The sequence below is a fragment of the Tursiops truncatus genome, chromosome 11 (assembly GCF_011762595.2).
Source record: "Tursiops truncatus isolate mTurTru1 chromosome 11, mTurTru1.mat.Y, whole genome shotgun sequence".
Classification (NCBI taxonomy): Eukaryota; Metazoa; Chordata; class Mammalia; order Artiodactyla; family Delphinidae; genus Tursiops; species Tursiops truncatus.
Window position 1 is genome coordinate 70806541 of NC_047044.1, and position 16369 is coordinate 70822909.

Here is a 16369-nt window from a genome sequence, read left to right on the forward strand (position 1 = left end):
TTAAGTCATATAACCAAAGCATTTATTTTCAGCACATTGATTGACACATGACTAGCTCTTTTAAAGAAGAATTAAGTTTATATTGATACTGAGCATGTCTCAAGGGGTGCCCATTTCCTAATCAATGTTCATGAATGAGCATTATAGTTCTGTGGTTAAGATCTAAGAATTATATGTGTTCTGAATCACAGAGAAATAATTTTCTTTCATTTAAAATTTCTTTTCTTAAGAATGATTCTTGAGATAAATAATTTAGAGAAGCAAAAGCAATTCATTAAAAACATTTTTCAGATGAACTTGGAGACTGTCATACAGAATGAAGTGAGTCATAAAGAGGAAAACAAATATCGTATGTTAATGCATATATGTGGAATCTAGAAAAATGGTACAGATGAACCAGTCTGCAAGGCAGAAATAGAGACACAGATGTAGAGAACAAACATATGGACACCAAGGTGGCAAAGCAGTGGGGGGTGGGGGGATGAATTGGGAGATTGGGATTGACATGTATACACTAATATGTATAAAAGAGATAACTAATAAGAACCTGCTGTATAAAAATAAAATAAAATTCAAAATTTCAAAAATTCAAAAAAAAATAATAAATTCAAAAAAATTAAAAAAACAAAAATATTTTCATTAAGCTAAGAAATTAATTACATGAAGAACATTACATCTGAACAAGAATTCTACAGTTAAGGGAAAATATTACTGCAATTTTTATGTTATTATTGACTTCTTAACCATGTACACTTTGAAACTTGTTTTTCTATATGTAGGTATGTCTAAATAGAAGGCCTTAAATTGTAACTCTCAATCATTAGAAACTCAGTTTCCACATGCAAAAATTAAGGATTAGTCACAATTTCATTTGACACATTCCAACTCTAAAATTTCATTTTATCCTTGATGAGGGACTAGACAGACAAATTCTAAATAATCTTCATCTTGGATTAACAAAAATATTTTCTTCATTACTGCATGAAGCATCTATTTAAGTTCAATTTAACTAAAAGGAGGGCTTCACCTAAAGGCATTAACATTTGCATAGGTGAGGGCTATATCCTACTGCAATAAAATACAGAGAGAGAAAATTATTAGATTAGATTTTTTTTGCATTTAATAACTTCAAAATAATCACTGTGCCAAAGAATTTTCTTTTTGCTACAAAAAATGATTAAAATATATCATTTATTAAAAAATCAACAGTATTTGGTATTCATCCTCTGCTGTAAAGGTCTTATCCAAATATATCTATGTAAACAATTGGCCATGTTTTCTCTCTTCTAGCTGAGTATTCTGGGACAAATAGCCACTTCTCTCAGTATCTTTATTATTATTTGTGCTTAGTTCTACTCCCCTCAAGAATTTTCTATGTATTTAACATCTTGAGTAAGTTCCAAAGAACCAATGTACAATTTCGAGTCATCTTTAATAAATGATACAAATCCAGACTCAACAAGACACATTCTTTATGGCTTGGATCTCTACTTATCTTTCAGGTCACTTACATCTAAATATATTGTTTTATATAATTTGTCATTTAGCTGTGAATAGGTCACAACATGGAATACACACACTGATATTTTAAATACTTTCTTAACATTCCTACTGCCTCAGTGTAGTCCATTTCACTATTACTGTTATGAATTAATTATGTGAATGAAGAAGACCTTATTATCAATATATTAGTGACAAATATTTACCAGCTGTTTACAATATTTCAGGCAATGCGCTAATTGCTGGAAATATGGACATAAACAGAACAATTGTTCCCATGGTGTCTGAAAATATGTTGAACATCATTAAAAATAATTTAAAACATTTTTTATTAATTTCATCTCTGCTATTGACATAACTTCTGCATAAGCCATAATTTATCTTTAATTAAAATAGCCACAGCACTTTTGCTGGACAGAATATTTGTTCAAGTTTTAAAGCACCAAATATTTTTGCATTAATATTCTAATCAATAATGTAAAAAAAAACCACTTTGTTCATTCCAATCACCTGAACTTGCCAATTTCAACATAGTCTTTGTAAAAACTATCACAAAATACACTCAGCTAGTGGTGGAGGTGGGAGAGAAGGGGCTACAAGATAGAAAGATATCTAAATCTTGGTAGCCAGACATGTTCCCGAAGGCATATATCAAAGTTGATCTTCACTGAGATTGAAAACCACACTCACAGAGAAGTTGACACTTTTGATAGGACAATCAGATATCCAGGTACAGGTATACTTTAGGTCCAGCTACATCACAACCCATCCTTCCCAACATTTGCTTGTACAGCTTTGAGTCACATGACACCATATCCTTCCAATAAATCTCCCCTTTTGCTTAAGCTAGCTCGAGACAGATTTTTGCCATTATTTTATAATAACTTTAAATGGAGTATAGTCTATAAAAATATCACTATGTAGTACACCTGAAACTCATGTAATATTGTAAATCAACTATACTTCAATAAAAAAAAGAAAAAAGAGAAAAATATCTTCTACTACAGGATTCACCTTGCATTTGATATGTATAATTAACATAATGAATATTCTCCCCAAAGTCTATTCATTTGATAGTGTGACTTAAACAGTAGTGTCTTATAATTAATAAAATGTGATAACATTAATTCATGTGAACATTCATTCAACACAGATTTATTGAACATCTACTATGTTCATGGCACTGTGCTAGACACTGGGAATGCAGGCACCCTTTCTATTCTTCAATCAAATACAGAAAACTCCCCTAGTTAATATCATTTTTTCTACTGAAGATGTTAAGAAGAAGAAAAGGGTTCTAAAAGCATTTCCCCCAACAAAAGAATTTTAAAATTACTCATAATTAATTCATATTTTAGAGGAACTAATAATGAACTAATTAATATAAATTTATTAAAAACATTATTCATCAGACTACTCTGCAATAAGCTGGGTACATATATATTGGACATCTTGTAAAATTTATGTATTCTTCAAGTGTCATTTTGTTCCTTATCCACTAGTCAGATTTTCCATACTTGAGCAAAATGACCATTTTTGACCTTAGATTATGCTTATGGATAGTTTCTTTTTCAAATTAAACTTGACTTTCTTCTAGTAAATAATAATAAAAATTAATTTTCAATTTTGCACTGCCTCCATTACGCCCATTTTAGTTACAATGAAAGGAAGATGAACAAACTTATGAACATAGGGGTTCAAAATGTCATTGATTATATGCATGCATTGACATTTGAAGTTTCCTGCAGAGTGCCAAGAAAATTTAGTAAAATTATGGGGATATAGAAAAGAAACTTTAATCTCCTAATCCTGAACCTAGAGTTTTAGTAACAGTATAACCTCTATCTTTCAGTTTTCCCATCTTTAAAGTGAGGATCTCATATTCTCCTAGAGAGGATTAAATGAGATTATTCATTTAAGCATGATCTCAGCAAAACCTTTTTTCCTTTCAAGTTGTATTTTAATTACCTATCTCTTTTTAGTGTGAACCTCTGAAATTTACAGTCAACACCATTTATTTCATGACTGCACTGACTAAATCATTATACCGATATTTCTAAACTATTTTAAGTATCATTTTACTACCTCATTCAGGAAGTTATTTTTGATGCCCTCCCTTAATTTTAGCTAGAGCTCAATTTATATGCACTTACTGTACCTGCTTCTACCTTTACAAGTGTTAGCTTTGTCCAGTGAGCTTTCAGTTATTTTCTCTCCTTCTTTTAACAGACTATTCTATCCATGGAAACAAGGAATATAATTCCCTTTGCATAGCCAAGGCACATAAAAGGAGCTTAATAAACATTTGCTGAATTAATAAATTAATGTGTTCCCTGACCTCAACAGATTCACAATCATGTAGGGTAATATACATATCTATTACATATGAATATAATAACATTCCATCAATTAGATTGTACCATAGTATCTGGTATATATAAATCTATTTATTCCATCCGAATATAAACTCTTTGATGGAAAGGTTCATGTTGTACTCATTTTTGTATCCCCAAAGTCTGGCATAGTAGCTAGCATATGTGCAAGATTTGCCAAATATGGTTCTTCAATTCAAGAGAGTTGTGTGTGTATACACACACGCACACATACACACACACACATCTACACACACACATAAAGTGGGCACTTGGAACTTGGGAAGATACTGTTACTAGCTTTGTGCTCAAAAGTTTAATTCAAGGGATTGAAGTTGCAACTAAATGCATCACTCCAAAAGAACAGTCATACAGTCTAGACAACTGTTGATAAATGATCCTTGCTCTGTGTGGGGGATTAATTGGAATGCAGATATTTTAGAAATAATTATGCTGGCAATAAACATAAGAGTTTTAGACACAGTGGCATAAGGACTTTGGCTAGTAAAATAGATAGCAAGAAATATCTGAGAAATAGAGTTGATGTATCAGAAAAATAAGTTTAGAGGTTAGATTGGAGAACAAAAGGAAAGAGTGGAGTTAATTCTAAATTTATAAACGTAGCAAATGGCAGTGTCTCTTGCACTTAGAACCCATGTATCTATCTGAAGATCAATCAAGATAGACATAATGCCAAGATTCTCATACAAATGTTCCTGTATACGGCACTTTTATATTTGTCTATAATGACAAATAAAATTTTAAAGTACTTAACTATGTTATATAATTTTACCAAGTGTTTGTAAGCATGGATAATTGTCCATGAATGTAGTGATTTAAGGATAGATAAGTCCGAAGACAAAAATGAGACAAAATGACTTGTAATCATCTTCTTAATGTTCACTGAGACAGAGCTACTATCACTTTTAACAGGCAAGTACAACATAAGAAATTTTTCTAAAGATAATATTATGTTCAGATTTTCCACAGTCTGATAAATCCTCTTTTGGTAAGGATTAAAGTTCTTATTCTCTACAGGTATTACCTCTCAGTATTATTTTCCAGCCAAATCCTCCAAGCCAGGGCCAGAACTCAAATTATAGGAAACACAAAACTAGTAAATAATAAATAAATTTTATGTTCATGATAATTTCACAGAATACATTTCCTCAGTAGTAAACATCTCAGAATTTTCTACTAAAACTGTTCCTCTGTAGAAGATCAGTGTTCATCATGGTTTCAAAGCACTTTAAAAATTATAATAAAAGTCATTTCCTACGTTCAAGTAAAGGGAAAAATTGCAGTTTTCCATTATTCTTACCTATTTATTCTGGAACTTGGGTGCCCTCATACTGACCTATTTAGTTTATCACTAGTCCACCTAATTCACCTCTTGGCTTCCTGCTCACCCAGTTCTTCAACAGATTTCTTCTGTTTGTCACCCAGCTTCTCGTGTTGCCAACTTTATATCATCTTCCATCTGTTTAAATTCCTATGTTCTTTCTGGCACAGCTCCGCCTCCAGATTCTCTCCCAGCCACCTACCTTGCTGCCCTTCCATCTGCTAGCATGACTAGTGTCTTTTCTAACCTGTTCCCAATCTAAATTGTCTCCAATTATCTACTTGAATTTCTTTATCAAAAGTTTATCTCTTAAAGGATTATTGTGATTGCAATAGTTACTTATAATCACACAATCTTGGAGTAGATAGGGAAGTTAAAAGCCAAAATGCTCAAACATGCATTTAATGTTTTAATTCTTCTATGCTTTAAAGTCATTTACTTTTCTCAGCTTCTTTTAATCATAATGTTTTGAAGGAATAGCATGCACTACTGAAAGATATCACTAATGTCTTTTCATATACATTTCTTCTGCACACTACTTCTGTGTGGCTCAACTCTTCTTAGTCCTGTGGTTAAGTGCATTTGCCATTGTTCCAAAGTTCTGCATTCACTGATTACCAAAAACCTTTCCTTGAACACCACATTCTCAAGACAGTTCAATTCAAATTTTTAGGCTTAATGTAGCAGAAATATTTTTTATTTAAGATGTGTGTTATAGTTGCCTACTGGATGCCAAAGAGGCTATATAAACAACATTAGCATTTGATTATTACAGTTTCAGAATTTGATATTTAAGGAGCATAAGGTGGCATTTTCCCTTGGCATTGATTTAGTTGCTTGATGAGGTAGATGCTTATTTTCATGTAGCAGAGGAAACATACTACAAGTTAAAGTGGACTCAGGAAAATATTTAAAACTTTAGACCTACGTACCTTGTAATGAGACTAAAAACTAATTGTCCACTCATATTTCTGGAGTAATACCCTTCCTCTATCAACCACAACTTAGAAAAGAATTAAGCTTGTGTTTACAGGAGGTTCAGTTAGAAATTACTCTTATATTCAAAATAATAATGTAATGGAGCAGGACACTTATGGGGCCTTCCCAGGACAGGCCTTCCCCCCATATCCTCTGCTTTAGCTCCTCTCTGGAGTATGTAGATTACAGTATCGGATGCACATTTCCTGAATTGTGTTACAGATGTGAAAAACCCCTACCAAATGGAAAATATTAACTGTTTGAAGACCATAAGCACATAGCCCCCAAGCTTACTGGAGCCTGAGGATTGATAATGTTAACCCCTGTGACACAGCCGTTACCTCATTCATCAGCCAAACAAAAGAACTGTGCACAAGCTGATCACACACTCTGCAATCCCCTTCCCTCACCTGGCTTTTAAAAATGCTTTGCTAAAACCCTTTGGGGAGTTCAAGGTTTCTGGGGACATGAGCCATGCGTCTCCTGATATGGCCCTGCAATTAACCTTTCACTGCTCCAAACTCCGACGTTTAGGTTTGTTTGGCCTCACTGTGCTTCAGGTATATGAACTTGTGCTAACAATATAGCATTTTAATAAAAAGATAATGATTTCAGAAAGACTTGACTGATTTATTTTAAATACTAGGAATGTAATACTTCTACTGATGTTAATTAACATTAAAAAAGATGTTGATAAGTTTTTCATGTTTATTTTAATATGTTTTATTGTTATCTAGGTATGGTAAGGCCAATAGATCTGGTGATGACTGTCATTGAAAAATATAGCTTGTTATATTCACAGATCCTGAGAAGGCGGGACATGCCTGGGGACACACAAGGAATCATGGGGTGCAGGTTTGGTCAAGAGGCAGAGGGAAAAGGGTAACTGTGGGCAAGAGCCTTTATTATGGTTTTCTCAGGAAGGAGGCAAGATAAAAGTGGATTTAGGATTGGCCAGTTTGAATTATTTTAGGTAGCTCTGGGGCATTGGGGCTGTACCTAGTTGTCTTGATGTGAGAATTCTAATAAGAAGGTTGAAGGCAGGGCTTTGGATTGGTTGGTTTGCATTTGAAAAGGGAACTTGAGGGCCAGTGGCTTACTAACTCCCGTGATTAGCTCACCCTGGGAGGTGCAGTCCCTCCAGGGTTAGCAAGGCAAAGCATTAGAATACAGAAAAAAATATATAGTTAATACAATATTCAATTCAGGATTAACAATCATTAAAAAGAAATGTTGAGAATTCATCTGATTCAGAGATTAGAAATATCTTTAGCATTAAATGACTCCAGTGTGATTAAATAATGTCTGTGAGTACCCAATAACTATAAGACCCATGTCTAAGCAAGTTATTCTGTTGGTTAAGTTCTTAACAACCTGCTCCTACCTTGTTTATTCTCACCTACACCTATACAATTCCTCTATTTAAGTCCTGACACCAGAATATATAATATTGATTTTTGTTTCCACCCCTGTATGCACATTCTTCTCCTGGACTCCACTTAACATTTCTGAGCTTGGTTCCCCCTTTCTCCTGTGACACTAAAACTTTTAACCAAGTATTTTGCCTGATGCTATGCTCTAATTTTTTTCCTACATTTGAACTATTTGTTCTATTGAAAGCATAGCCCTTCATCTTTTTTTTGCATCTACAGTGAGTACCTAGAAAAAGCACACAAGAAGACCTTAATAAATGCTTCTTCATTACACTGAGTTGTCTTGTAAGATTAAAGTGATTAGGAAACAATAAATAATTGGGTAAAATGTATATTTATAATCAGAGGGAATAAATTGGTGAAACATGCATGAAGCTATATTAAAATGACACACTCTTGGGCTTCCCTGGTGGCGCAGTGGTTGAGAGTTCGCCTGCCGATGCAGGGGACACGGGTTCGTGCCCCGGTCCCGGAAGATCCCACGTGCCGTGGAGCGGCTGGGCCCGTGAGCCATGGCCGCTGAGCCTGCGCATCCGGAGCCTGTGCTCCGCAACGGGAGAGGCCACAACAGTGAGAGGCCCGCGTACAGAAAAAAAAAAAAAAAAAAAAAAAAAAAAAAGACACACTCATCAGTGTCAACTCCTAAGAGCATATATAAAAGGAAAATGTTTCATAAACTATAATTTCTTAGCGAAAATATTTTAAGGAGGAACTAATTTTATCGTTTTCTCCAATGTAAGAGAAAAGAATATAAAATCTCTTGGTATCACTCTTTGTTATAAATTCATACTTGAAAAAAGTTTTCTGTGTATTTTACAAAGCTTGTAGCACATCAGGGCTATTTACTAAAGAACCCTATAGGGGATTACCTTGTCTTATAAATGTAAACTCAGATTTAATCAATTCGTATGTGTGTTTTAGGTTTGGAAAATGGGCATATCATCTCTCATCTTTTACTCTTCTAATCTTCCATAAATGATTCATAACTTTTCTATAATCTTATTTAATGCTGAATATAGTATAGATAGAGATACAGTTTTCTTCTTAGATTTATTATAATGTAGGTGAAAACATCCCTTATTAATATATATATTTATTCTCTATAAGAAAGTTGCTTGTTTACCAGTTTAAAATATTCTTCTCAACTGATTTATCACTCTAAGTCACCTTTAAAATTCATTTTTAAGCTAAATTACAAAACCTTATATTAGTGAATCATAATATTTCAGAATTCTTATAAATTGATTTTAGAGGCATAAATAATATATATCAACTATGGATTAAATTCACTTTCAAAAATTTTACATTTGATATTTCACTACTATATAGGTTTTTCATTCCATTTTCCTTCTTTCCATTTTATTATACCATTTTTATATCTTTAGTTTCCTTTCCAACTGAATTTAATACTATTATACTTTGCCATAATAATCATTATCTAAACTCATTTTGGTGTCTCAACTCATATATTGTGGTTGATTTTCAAATATTCTCATTAATCTCTTGTTATTTTCTCCCAATTGATAACCTATAAAAATTATTTGCAACTAATGTGGGAATTGGGAACTGAGCACATCTCTTTCCAGATTCCCATCAGACGACCTGGGAAATATTCTTTATCAAAACCATTAGATATTTTCAGTGAGACTGATTAATGGCCTGGGTTGAGACTAGAACAATGACAAAGAGGCTTAGGTAAGTACAAGTGCAATGTTACATAGAACCCTTTGTCTATACAATCTCCCCAAGTTGGTCCATTAATTTCACTGCTATGATCTTGTCACCCATCATGGGGGCTTTTCTTCTACTGTCACCTCAGCCAGCTCCAACAAGTAGCACTGCCATTATACTCATTATTCAGAATTTAGTATGTCATTAGGTAATAAATACCTTTAAGTTTCTGTTCCCTCCATTCTTTCTCATTTTCTTTTAGATTCCATTTTAGTAGCTGTTAAGGGGCCACCTCATTCAGGAGGCATTTAAGCAGAACTGAATGCCATGACTCAGCAACGGGAGACCTCTAAGACATATAGGCAGTTACCTATCCTCCCTTTCTTCCCCTCCCTAAGTAAAAACTCACACGTGAGTGTCCTCATAAAACACATTCTACAGTGCTGGGAGCGCAGTGCCACACCACCACCAGACAGTTGACAGGAAAGCCAAGTAACAGAGGAGTAACACTGTAGCAGAACTGAAATGTACTGTGAAATGCTTGAAGGGTATTTTTCCTGTGGTCTTACTATCATTACTCTATTTCCTTTTTTAATTTTTATTTTTTAATAATAATCCTTATTTTACAAAAAATACTGGCCTTATCTATTACTGGTTCTTGGTAGATTATTCAGCAAACAAATTTTTAAAAACAGCATCAATTAACATACTTGAGAAGTAGGCAATGTTATATTATCTAATTTATATGATATACCTGTTATATTGCATATATTATGTTTCATAAATTATATATTATAGTGCATATATGTATGTATGCATATATGTACATCTATGCATATGTGTATACATATATATACTAATAGTATAAATGTACTGTTGAAAAGCATCCTTAAAAATTTTTACTATATCTAGAGTTTCTTGCTGAATGTTTATTAAATGCTATTTTCCTACCCTAAAGAAAGGTTTAGGAATTTATATCATACTGCACGTTATCTGCATATTTATTAATTATTTGTCATGATATTTAAGCAAGCAGCTTTAATTCACAAAGACTGGCAAATATAGTAGTAGATAGAACTATATTTTTCAGTTTTGCAGAGTTTTTGTAAATTTTATTTGGCTTTTATACAGTGGGTTCTGCAATTGTATAAGCTTAATTTTTAAAAGACCAAGAAGGAAAGAAAACTTTTTTGGTGGATGGGGGCATAAATTTCAAAATATTACATCTATGCATTCTTTTTGGAGTAAGGCATTCTGGACAAGAGGGAAAAAAACCCAAAACACTACAGGTAGAAGTCAAACTGTTTTGTTTCTGACAACAAGGTCTTCCTTCAAGGACAAGCTAGTCCAAATTACTTTAATTCCATCTGTTCCATTTGTATGCAACACAGTATTTGAGTTTGAGTACCTCAGTGCTTTCCTCTGCTTCTGGGGAAAGGATTGAGCATTTTTGGTGTTTACCAACATTTTTTACCATAATTTGAAATTATTGACATTAAGGAAATAATAGGAGCCAAAGGAATACCACAGCCCTGCTAAAACTTCTCCACAGGAGGTAATTTTTTATTGATTCAGCTCATACTTTCAGTGCTGCCCCTCCCCAGTTTGCAGGTTTCTGTCTATCTGAGACACACATCTGAGCTCTGGTACATTCTTGAAAAGCTTTTGCGTGCAAGATAAAATACCCTACGGCAACTTGTCAAAAATATAAAATAAAATCAGCTTTCAATTAACATAAAAATTGAGAACCCTGACACCGCATAGCAATACTGAGGTGTGAGTCAATCCTACTAACACTGCATCACCCTTTCCTAACTCAGCACATTCTCCCTTGGAATTTACTAACCTAGAGAAAAACCTCGGACTTACCTCATATGCTGAATTATCTGACGTTCTGTGTATAGTATTTATTGCAAGCTGTCCATTTGAATGAATGCAGCGACAGTCACACCACAGTACGTCTCTCTCCTGCAGCAGAAAGCAAGTTAAAAGGACTTCAAGCTGTGACCTCAGAGGCAGGCACAGCCGCTCCCATCCTTCAGCCAACCTTCTGGGGAGAGCAGGTTAGATGACAGTAAAGCTGGCTCTCTACATAGCAATACTTTCAAATAAAGCATTCTGTGCTGTGGGATTTACATCCAAATTCAGCTGGCTAGAGTCAACGCTGCTTCTATGCCTGAAAATATTAAGCATTTCACTGCAGTCACTTAATGCAAGAAACTATCTGAGGCGACTTCACAAACCCCGTCATTCTGTTTGGAGACTAAAGAATGAGCACCGCATGCATAATTCATGCATTAAAATCTTCAATGCACTTCCTGTAGCCTCTGTTCTATCCAGTAATGGGCTATTGATCACCTCATCGTTAAGACGATTGGAGGTACGTGATTGGTTTATTTCCACAAATAAAATTACAACCTAAATCACAGGCAGAAGCCTCCAACCCTGCAGCATCCACTCGAGTAAAACATTCACATAAACGAGATGGCATTTGCATACTGCAGAATGTTTAAACTGGACTCTTCCGCAGAAATGCTATAGCATCTATTTTCTTTTATTCAAAATACATACTTTCTGTGGGTTTAGGTTGAATATTTTATATTAGAAGTGAAATATACAGAGTTGACCTTTTCCTACCATCTCGGGAAAATTAACAGGGCTAAACGGAAAATTAAGAAAAAAAAAAAAAAGAATGGTGTATTGGTATAAATCATAGAAGTTTTTATCTGGGCTCATTTGAATAACATTTCTTTGAAGACTTTAACTTAAAAACAATTTTTATTTCAATAATGTGGAAGAGGATTTCTTTTTTTTTTAATCATCATAGTGGGTACATCATTGTTAACTATTTTGGATCATGAGCACCTGTGCTCTGGGTGTGTCAGTAGTTCTGAGAGCCCTTTCTCTCTGAATTTAAGCTCCCAAGAACACGCCATGATTTCTACTAGTCTTTTTTCACTGCCTCAAAAAAGTAAGCTTTAAAACAAATTGTGCTTTTTATTATGCTAATATTCATCAGGAGAAAACATAGTAGTATAATATTTTTAAAAGTTACCATAATGGGAGATCCATGTAAAATACCAAATGCATTTATGTACAAGAAATGTTTGTCTATTTCCCAAAGTATCTTAATTGTAAAAACGAATTAAGCTTTATCCACCAAAGAGGACTGATGTTATTGAGATCATTTAGAAGCCTAATGCCATGTCTTTCCAAAGCCTCTTCAATGGTGATTTGCAGTCAATAAGCCAGTAACAACTGATACCAGCATGAGAGGGTAGTAGGAGCCCTGATGACAATAGCAATGGAGTTCAGGGATGTTCAGGGAGATGGCTCTTCCTTCCAAGTGCAGTAAGAGCATAATCCCTGCTAGGTCATTGGGAAAATAGGTGCACCTAGTTGATAAAGATTATGCTAAAATATTCTAAAGGTGTCTGAGAAATTAACTATCCAATTACTATGTACATTATATATTCCATATTCCGCAATGTTTTGTTTTGTCCAAGCCAGATTCTTTTTGTATGTTTACATATATACATAATAAAATTTAAATAATAAAATTAAACTATAAGAAGACCATTTATCAGAGTAATATTCTTTATTCTTTATACAGAAGATCTCAAACACTTAAAAATTACAAAAGGTATAGCTAAGGATTAATTTCCTGCCAAGAGTTGTATCAATTTAATCATTTAGAGAAGCAATTTTATATGAAGATAACATCTGTTTTAAAAATAGTAGAAAATTGAAAACTTTGAAACTTAAGTTATCATGTATAAGGATATAGAGTACATTCATTTAGGTATAAGGATATAGAGTACATTCATTTAGGAGATATAGATTGCTGACAAAACCAAAAATAATCACAAACGTAAGCATTGGAAATTTAAGTTCTCTGAAATGACATAATTCAATAGTGCATAACTAGGTGGATAGGAAAAGCATTAGCTTTGTCCTTCTCTTCTTCTGCTATGAGTGAAAGACAATATCTTTTCTCACATACAAATATCCAAGATCCAAGTCTAAAACGGTGATGGCAACTTTTCATCTACTTGGTGAATTTTCAGATTCAATTGTTTTAAAGGTGAAGAGAGAGATGAAACACACACACACACACACACACACACACACACACACACTTGCACACACACACCATCAACCTAGAAAAGACCAAGATTAGAGTCAGCAAAGAAGAGAAGAGTATGGCATGAGAAAAGCTATGGAGATAGTAAGTCCCTAAGAAATCAGAGTGGGGGCAACAAGTAAACCTTGAAGGGAAACACCTGAGTAAAAATAATCAGTTGTACTCCCAGATAAGATGAAGCCTGAGAATGTAATAAGTACCAATTTCCACTTTCCAGAAGTCTGGCTATGCCTGAGAAACACACTTAACAAATCTTTTCAAATGGATGGAAAACAGAGATGGGTCTTTTAGATGAATTTGATCTCTTTGCTGATCTAGAGGATTTCCAATATTTTGAAGTTATAATGCATGTAAAATATGGAGTGAACTCTGTAATGTACAATAGGGTCAATAAAATGAATCAAAATGTGTGAATAAATCAAACATATTTATTCTGCTAGTTTTGCAATATCTATTAAGACATATACCTATCCTGCCTGTCATTTGGAAAAATGCATAATTTATATCCACTATAAGAATACATAATGCCATGTAGAATTAGGAAAATAATTTAGCCTGCCAAAGTTTCTACATTCCTGAACTCAAGGGTTGTGGGAGCAGACTGCATTTATTCTCTGAGATTTAAGATATTCTTTCCTCTTTTCTCAAGCTGTCCTACCCATAACATAGTCATCCCCTAATCATAACACATTCATTCAATCAAAAAATATTTATTATGTACCTTCTGTATGAAACAAATTGTACTATATGCTAGGAAGACAAATATATATAGTGGCTGCCCCCAAGGTATTCATGCTTTAGTGAAGAAAACAAGAAAAGACGTAGATACAGAGTGATGAATATAATTACCTCTGATACACGTTAAGGTATGCAAATGAGGTAATTACTAAAGTATACTGTGCCTGTATGCTAAGTAACCGATAGATAAGTGTTATATATGAGGCATAGAAGCAGAAGAAATATTGGCATCACCAACTGCTCATGGGGCATTAGGAAATGATTCATGGAGGGGGTACTATTTAAAGAAACTGTGTGGTAAATAGAACTAACATGGGCTTTAATGTTTGTCAAATTTGAAATTAAATTCAAGCTTCCTCAATTTGTTACCCAACCAAACTTCGGTCTGCTTGCCCTGCACAGGAAAGCCAAGGTTGACACTGGGTTATAGTGAAGGAAAGTGCAGCATTTATTGTAAGGCACCAGACAAGGAGTCTGGGGCAGCTAATGCTCAAAAAACTCAAACTTCCAGATGAGTTTCAGGGAATATTTTTAAAGGCAAGGTGAAGGAGGGGAGTTCTGGTGTATGTGATCAGCTCGTGCACAGTTCTCTGATCGGTTGGTGGTGAGTTAAGAGGGCAGTGTCACAGGGGTTAACGTTATCAATCCTCAGGCTCCAGTAGGTCAAGGTCATCAAGTAGTTAACTTCTTCCATTTGGTGGGGGTGTTAGCATCTGTTAAAAAACTCACGAAATATGTTTCAGATACTGTTATCTAGGTATATCAGGGAGGAACTAAAGATTCTGTGAATGCCACATGGCTGATTTACTGTTTAAACTGTTACCAGTTCTCCTAGTTCAACTGCTACTTTTGTCACTACCTGTTCACATCTTTTTGATCATTAATTCTTTTTTTATTGGCGTATAATTGCTTTACAATGTTGTATTAGTTTCTGCTGTACAACACAATGAATCAGCTATATGTATACATGTATCCCCTCCCTTTTGGACCTCCCTCCCACCCACCCCCCCATCCCACCCAACTAGGTTATCACAGAGCACTAAGCTGAGCTCCCTGTGCTATACAGCAGAGTTCCACTGGCTATCTCTTTCACACATGGTACTGTATATATGTCAATCTGTCAATTCATCCCACCTTCCACTTCTCCCACTGTGTCCACCCTTCTGTTCTCTACATCTGCGTCTATGTTCCTGCCCTGCAAATAGGTTCATCTGTACCATTTTTCTAGATTCTACATATATGCATTAATATATGGTATTTGGTTTTTTTTTTCTGACTTACCTCACTCTGTATGACAGACTCTAGGCCCATCCACATCTCTAAAATGATTCAATTTCATTCCTTTTTATGGCTGAGTAATATTCCATTGTATATATGTACCACATCTTCTTTATCCATTCATCTGTCAATGGACATTTAGGTTGCTTCCATGTCCTGGCTATTGTGAATAGTGCATAGACATTTCTCCAAAGAGGACAGACAGATGGCCAAGAGGCACATGAAAAGATGTTCAACATCACTAATTGTTAGAGAAATGCAAATGAAAACTACAATGAGGTATCACCTCACACCAGTCAGAATGGCCATCATCAAAAAATCTACAAACAGGACTTCCCTGGTGGCACAGTGGTTGAGAGTCTGCCTGCCGATGCAGGGGACACGGGTTCGTGCCCCGGTCCGGGAAGATCTCACATGCCGCAGAGCAGCTAGGCCCATAAGCCATGGCCGCTGAGCCTGTGCTCCGCAACGGGAGAGGCCACAACAGTGACAGGCCCACGTACCGCAAAAAAAAAAAAATCTACAAATAATAAATGATGGAGAGGGTGGGGACAAAAGGGAACACTCTTGCACTGTTGGTGGGAATGTAAATTGGTACAGCCACTATGGAGAACAGTATGGGTGTTCATAGAAAAACTGAAAATAGAACTACCATATGACCAAGCAATCCTACTACTGGGCATATACTCTGAGAAAGCCATAATTCAAAAAGACACATGTACCCCAATGTTCATCGATCATTAATTCTTGAGCCAGGCCTTTGTGACTCAGGGGATACCTGGGAGACTACAGTTTTTCTACAAACAAAAGGCAGGGAGAAAATATGGGGGGAGGGATCTGTTGCAGGAAAGCACCATAGGGTCTTGTTCATGTGACCTTTTTTGTGCTACCCGTACTCCATGAGCATGAGTTT

At 34.8% G+C, this 16369-nt stretch overlaps 1 protein-coding gene across 4 annotated transcripts in view; it reads right to left on the bottom strand.

Moving 5' to 3' along the window:
* Window positions 1-16369, bottom strand: part of CNTN1 (contactin 1) — a 376722-nt gene that overhangs the window by 228346 nt on the left and 132007 nt on the right. For 2 of the 4 annotated variants that reach the window (XM_073788827.1, XM_073788826.1), the window contains one exon: window positions 11166-11264. The exons of the other annotated variants lie outside the window; for them this stretch is intronic. The gene's annotated coding sequence lies outside the window, so the exon portion shown is untranslated. The remainder of the gene's footprint in view (window positions 1-11165; window positions 11265-16369) is intronic. 4 annotated transcript variants of the gene reach the window in all.